Raw genomic sequence first — 7,538 nt, forward strand, 5'->3', positions numbered from 1 at the left:
CAAAGGCAAAGACTTCTTTTTTCTTAAGTTAAATCACTATATTCAATCGATGTAATATCTTTGCCTCAAGTAGAAGTCCTAGAGAGATAGGACCTTAAAAATCACTTTGGAGGGGCAGGAGAGATGGCTCAGAGGTTAAGAGTCCTGGCTGCTCTTGCAGAGGACCCAGGTTTGATTCCCAGCACCTATTTGGTGGCTCGCAATCATCTGCTAAATCCAGTTCCAGGGAATCTGGTACCCTTTTTTTTTTTTTTTTTTGGTTTTTCGAGACAGAGTTTTTCCGTGTAGTTTTGGTGCCTGTCCTGGATCTCAATCTGTAGACCAGGCTGACCTCAAACTCACACAAGTCTGCCTGGCTCTGCCTCCCAAATGCTGGGATTAAAGGTGTGCACCACTACTGCCTGGCTGGTACCCTCTTCTAACCTCTATGGGCACCAGGCATGCATGTGGTACACATGAATATACTTAGGCACATACATGTACATAAAATAAAACACATTTTTTTTTAGAAAGTCACTTTGGAGGTAGGGATATAACTCAGTTGAAAGAATGCTTGACTGGCATGCATGAAGCCTTGGGTTCAATCTCCAGCACTATGTAAATTGGCATGGGGTTACATACCTAGAACTCAGTACAGGGGAAGATGAGGCAGGGAAATCAGATGTTAAACTTCATCATCTGCTACACAGGGAACTCGAGGCCAGTCTAAACCAAAAAAGAAAAAAGAAAAGAAAGAAAGAGACAGAAAGAGAGAGAGAGAAAGGCAAAAATATATAAAAGTTGTGTGTATGGTGTGTGTGCATGCAATATAAAAGAATAAATAGATAATGTGATAATTGTGCCTGTTGGAAGAAGTCACTTTGAACAAAGACATGGAGGAACTCTACAACATCTTTCCTACTCTGTTTGAGCTACTGCAACAAAATGCCATAAACTTGGTAATTTACAAATGTAAATTTAAGCTTCACAGTTCTGGATGCTAAGAAGTTCAAGATCCAAACATTGGCTGGGGCCAAACGTGGTAGCACACACCTTTAATCTCAGCACTCAGGAAGGCACAGGCCGGTGGATCTCTGTGAGTTGGAGAACAGGGGTGTACTTAGCCAATTTCAGGCCAGTCTGTCTATAATACTAATAAGTTAATTTTTAAAAACATTGTTGGGTTTAGTGTGTGATATGAATTCTTCTGGTTCATAGGAAATGCCCTCTACACCCTTCCACAATAATGGGGCACAGTGCCCCACTGAAGTCCTTTCTTATTGGGGTACTTACCCCTTCCTGGGGGTTCTACCTCTATAATGAATCAGTTTCCAAATGCCACCTTTTCACACTGGGAAAATGGGGGACACAGAGATTCAGATCCAGTAGTCCCCCCCTAAATCTTCCTTGGAACCCGTCACAATTGCAAGCATAGGTCCTCCGTGTCCTGCTAACAAATCGTTATGAGAGGGGGGTGGGACGCAAGGGCACAGGACAGGAGAGGCCTCGTCAAACCTTCCTCGTCCTAAAGAGGTAGGAAAACAGTTTCTTCTAACAAAGGCTTGTCATTTGGAGACACAAATGTAAGGGACTTAAATGGTTGAAAGCGTTTTCCTCTGTTTCGCAGTCACAAGAGGAGGAGGGCGGGTGAATGACATGCATAACCATGGTAAATTAGTAATTTCCCTTACCCTGAATTTCTCAGTTACCATAATGAAAGCACTTATGTTACAGAAAATGCCTGAGGCCTCATTTGACCCCAAAGTATCACCGGAGCTGTAATTGCTGCCCATTCTTCCTCTTCCTTCTCTTCTTTTTTTTAGGCTAACCCTTCAATGCTGGGGCTGACACCTTTCAATGGCTTTAAAAATTCACTGAGAACACTGAACACAATGCTCACAGATTTCACTGGGACCACGTGTGGAAAAAGCTCTCCTTGTGGAATTCTTGCAAGGAGGAGGAAGACAGTGGATATCACCAGCTACGTTATCTCTGCCCGGGCCACTTCTCTGAGCTGTTTCCTCATCACTAAAATGAGGACAATAATGATCATCTCCTGGGACTTTATATTAATTAAATGTGTTGATATATGTAGCTAGGAGACCAGTCCGTAGCAGACACCCACTCTATAGTACTACAGTGGATATGGACAGCAGTAGCAGAGAGGGGAGGGAGATTCTATCTATATTCAGAACATAGTTAAAGTCCATCAAATGTCACCTTATGTCATTGTTCCTACCATCTACTGTGTTTTCAAGATCTCAGTTACAGAAAACCCAGGTTTGATTCCCAGCACCCGCGTGATGGTTCACAATCATCCATAACTCCAGTTCCAGAGAATCCAAAGCCCTCTTCTGACTTCAACGAGCACCAAGCACACAAGTGGAGCTCAGACATACATACAGGCAAAACACTCAGACATATCTATAAACTTTTAAAGTAAAATACAATTGGATGGGTGTAGAAAATGACGTCGCCAATACGTTTGTCACTTAACTTTCTGACCATCTAAACATCACTCAACAGCATCTATGAAGCATCCCAAATGGTCCTTTACTTCAGGCTAGGTGTGCTGAAAGCCAGTAAACAAGAAAAGAAGCAATAAAGACGATCGATCACAAGTATGACAAGTTACAACAGGTTCCATGAAGAAAAGTAATCAAGATGCAACCACAAGGGACCATAATGGAAAGAACTTTTAGATAAAATTGCTGCCAGAGTCTCAGCACATGGCATTTTAAGATGAAACAGTAAAATTCTGCCAGGCTAAGAAGGAAGGGATGGTGTCCCCAAAGAAATAGACTAGGGGCTGAACATGGTGGTGCATGCCTTTAATCCCAGCACTCGGGGGAAAGCCAGGCAGATCTCTGTGGGTTCTAGCCTGGTCTACAAAGCCAGTTCAGGACAACCAGGGCTACATAGAGAAACCCTGTCTCAAAAACCCACCAAGAAGGAAGGGAAGGAGGGAGGGAGGGAGGGAGGGGGGGGAGGGAGGGAGAGGAGAAGAAAGAGAGAGAGAGAGAGAGAGAGAGAGAGAGAGAGAGAGAGAGAGAGAGAGAAAGAAAGAAAGAAAGAAAGAAAGAAAGAAAGAAAGAAAGAAAGAAAGAAAGAAAGAAAGAAAGAAAGAAAGAAAGAAAGAAAGAAAAAGGAACTAAGAAACAAAGGGGGCTCACTTGGTGGCTGGAGCGTGCGGATAGAAGAGAGCAGATAGAGGAGGGGCAGAGAGGAAGGAGGGGAAGGGAGAGGTAAAGGAGGAGGAGGAAGGGGAGAGGAAGAGGAGAAGAGGAGGAAGAGCAGGAGGAGGAGACGAGGGCGGGTCCATGGTCATGACTTGGGTTACACAAACTTTGTAAGCCATGGTAAGGAGCTTGGATATTCCTTCAACTGCGACTCTGAATAGATTTCTGCCTTTTCAAGAGGTCTCACCTGTAAAACTCACAAATGCATTTTAAAAGTTGTCCAATTAGTTTATCAAACAAAACTTCATCGGCCACTTGTTGCTCAAATGGCAACTTCCAGCGTCCCGTGTCGATTTAAAACACTCTTCTTAGAAGCTTGCCACAAAAGGGCCTGGGTTGTTGTTGAATTTTTTCTAATCACTACTAACGGCATCCAAGCTGATATCACCAGGTGGGGGGTGGGGGCAGGAGAGGACAACCAGGTGAAGAGCACATGAGCCCTTGAATATTTTTCTACAATCCCCTGTGACCTAGCACCTAGTTCAAATTTTAAACATCTAGAACTAACAGTGTTAAAACAGTAGACAGCCTTGTCCCCTAGGACAATCTGATCTGCTACACCTTTTCTTTCAATACGATCTAGGCAATCCAATGGCACATTAAAAACTAGGAAACTGAGTGGGTAGAAAGATGGCCCAGTGGCTAAGAGCACTTGCTGCTCTTCCAGAGGACCTGAGTTCCTGAGTTCCATTCCCAGCATCCACGTGAGGCGGCTCACAACTGTCTCTAACTCCAGCTCCTTCCTCCATGCAGATAGACACACCTACACATAATTTAAATAATGAAAATAAATAAATAAAACCCAGGAAAGCGGAAAACCAATTTTCCCATATGTTTGTTATTGCATAGAGTAATATAGAAATAGAGCTTCCACAACAGCCTCAAAATTATAGGCATTTGTAGGCAGTCAAGACATAGAATTTGCAAAGCATGTACTTTTCTCCCATGTGAAACCTTTCTTGAGGGGGTTGGGGCAGGAGGCTTCTGGAAAGTTTTCTCTACAAAAGGACTACATTGAAAGACCTAACCTTGCCCTATACTTTTGCACATTTTAGGCTCTACTTACATCTGGGAGTCGAATACTTTTCCCCCACAGAATGTTTAAAACACAAATATGGAGTTGTGTTCACGAACATATATTTAAGTAGCCTGAGTTTGCAACCAACAGAAAAGAAAACCTCAACATTAAAACCTTGCTTAAAAAAAAAAGAATTAAAAAAAAAATAATGTCCACACTTTGGTTAAATCCCTTCCATGATGGCTGCCTGTCATCCCAGCCCTAGAAAGAGTCTCGAGTAGCCTGAAGATTAAGAGCTGAGAGCAACAGCTAGGTAGAGCCTATTCCAGAGTTCTCAACCTCCCTAAAGCTGCAACCCTTTAATACAGCTCTTCGTGTATAATTTTCATTGCTACTTCATAGCTGTAATTTTGCTTCTGTTATAATTCATAATGTAAATATCTGATATGCGACCCCTGTGAAAGGGTCATTCAACCCCCAAAGGGGTTGAAATCCACAGGTTGAGAACGACTGGTCTATTCCTTTCATAACGGATTGGATATTCTTTGTTTGAGACAAGGCCCTAAACTCTCTATCTGATTGAGGGTGACCTTGAACTTCTGCTTCTCCAGCCTTCATATCCTGAGAGCTGAAATTATAGACCTGAGGCACCACACAATGAATATGGTGCTGGGCATCAGACCTAGGGCTTCATGTGCGTTAGTCAGGAGCTCTACCAACTGAACTAACTACCCTCCAGCTCTTGGTCATGCTTCCAGCACTCTTGACAAGAGACATAGGCTGCAAAAATTCCTAGAAGCAGCTGTGGAAGCAGGAGTCCCAGCAAATGAAAGTGACATGGGATTGATCCCTCTCTCTCTTACTCAAGTCCCCAAAGAAAACAACCCACCAGAATGCAAATGCAAGGACAGACTAGAGTGGTAGCCTGGAAACCAGACAGTCTCTGTTCAATACTCAACTTTCTCAATTATCTGGGTGACCTCAGGCAAGTTAACTAACCACTCTACGCCTCATTCCTATCATCTGTGCAATCCCTGCCATAAAGGAATCTGCATCATTGATTATTGTGCTGATTAAATGAGATAGCACGCGTAAAGGACTTAGAATGTTCTCAGTTACTGCTAAACGCTTAAAAAGCGTTCTCTATTATTGAATTCTGCTCGGTAAGCAAAATCTAAACAAATAGCCCTTGAGAAGGAAGACAACCCCCTCATCCCAGAACAATGAACCCTTCCTGGCCATCAAGCTATTCCTGCCTTTCACAGCCTGCATTCCCCATCCCCAGGGCCAGGCTGGAGAAGTTTGCCATATAGCTGCCATCTTGCTGCTCTGAACCATTTTCCCCACGTGAATCACCTCTTCTCGGCCCGTCTTCCCACAGTGCTTGTAGACATCCCATCTCCCTGGCATCCCTACCCAGTTTGCTGTTGATTCAATTAGAACCACTCTCCAAGCTCAGCGAAGGCACCCAAGGTCAGAGGCAAGGGCGCAAATTGAATTACTTTCCCTGTGAGTCACAGCCTATCATTTCATATTTGGGTCAGCAAGCTCCTTCCGTAAGAGCTCCACACGCAATCTGGTCGCATAGATCCTGCCCTTTTGTTTCGTGCTTCTTTAGAGCACATGTAATTTTACTCTGACTTCCGTGACTCTGCTTCTCACAACGGGAACTATATGTCTGCATATGTTTTTTTTTTTTTCTCTGTTGTCTACTTTGATGTTAGTCTCCTTGCTTAGCTGAACACCAACTATTTCCATTCTGACCGTGCTTGGTTTAGATGACCGGCTTTGGAAATCTCCTGACCTGGGCATGTGACTGATGGCTTCACATTTTCCCTTTCAATTTCCAGAAGTACCTTGTGTTCAATGGGTCTAAAACCAAACTCATAATCTTTTCCCCCAAACTTCCTCCATGCTAACCTTATCTGAATGATGGCATCTCCATCACCCGTGCATCTGGATAAGCCTGGGACCTAGGAGTTATGCCCAATACCTTCTCTCCTTGCATGCCATATGCCCTGTATCTCTAAGATTCGAGCTCCTGAGCATCCCCCAAATCCACCCATTTCTTTCCATCTTTACTGTCGAAATCTTAGTCCAAGCTACCTTGGTTTCTGACGAGACCAGAACAATGGCCTCCAGGATGGGTCTCCCGGCCACCTTCATAGAATTCTCCCGTCTCTTACTGACTTACTGGGGAATGACACATGTTCTGTCTTCCAGATTTTCTATAGTTATGGCTTCTAACCTTGTCACACATTGAATCAACAGGCATCTTTGTCGAATTCAGAATCCGTGTGTAGAAGTCTTAATTCCCTGGGTTGAAGAGGCATTCCAGAGACTACTTATTAAGTATCCCCAAATGACCCTGGTGCAGCTAGTCCGTGAATTAGCATCTGAAAGTCATTGGTTGTCTCTCAGAAGCACCATCTTTGGCCCATTGTAGAGATCTACAGGCATGTTTCCAACATGAATAAAGCGCTGACCGAACCTCTGCTACGTGCCAGGCCATTCAGGCACACAGGGGCTGTTGTCATGCATAAAGCACACAAAAGTCCTGGTCTTCATGGAGCCGCTGACAGTCTCACGCTAAGAGACCAAAGGAAACAAAAATGAGGATGAAAGGTTGATGGGCGGCAGTAAGTACTACGGAGAAAGGCCAGTTGAAAACTGTAAGCCAGAGCTATGGACACGGACAGCTTGACTAGGAAGAGGTAGGAAGACCCGGAAGTAGGAATTAACTGAAGACTCTAAAGGAAAGAGGAGATTGAGTCCTCCCAGTGACTCAGAGAACTTTCCATGGTGAATTCAAGCAGCGGCAAACAAGCTGCTCGTCTAGAATTTTCCAAAAGAAAAATATGTAGTCTACAGAGCCCATGTTCATGCTCTTAGTCCTCAGCTCAACACTAGAGAAGATCTCTCAAATAAAAGGGGGCATTTCACCATGTTGTCCTTGCTCAAACCCTTCCTTCTGCCCAGGATCCTGCTGTGGACCCCTCAGCCTCCGACCCTGAACTCACTCAGCCCTGTTGCTAGCCCCCATCACGGACTGAACATCCACTCTAGGCATTTGAGATGGGGCACTGTGTTCCCTGGTGGCTGTTTGCCCCCATCCCTAAGACCAAGCTTCAAAAGGTCTATATTATCCTCAGTGCTCAGCAAAGCAATGGCTGGGCCAGAGCAGAGTATTTCTTTTAAGTAATTTTATTTATTTACTTAATTTTTTAATGTGTTAATATTTGGCCTGTGTTTTATGTCTGTGTGAGGGAATCAGATCCACTGGAACTTGAGTTACAGTTGTG

Source organism: Peromyscus californicus, unplaced genomic scaffold (genome assembly GCF_007827085.1).
Source record: "Peromyscus californicus insignis strain IS unplaced genomic scaffold, ASM782708v3 Scaffold_1__1_contigs__length_55948999, whole genome shotgun sequence".
Taxonomy (NCBI): domain Eukaryota; kingdom Metazoa; phylum Chordata; class Mammalia; order Rodentia; family Cricetidae; genus Peromyscus; species Peromyscus californicus.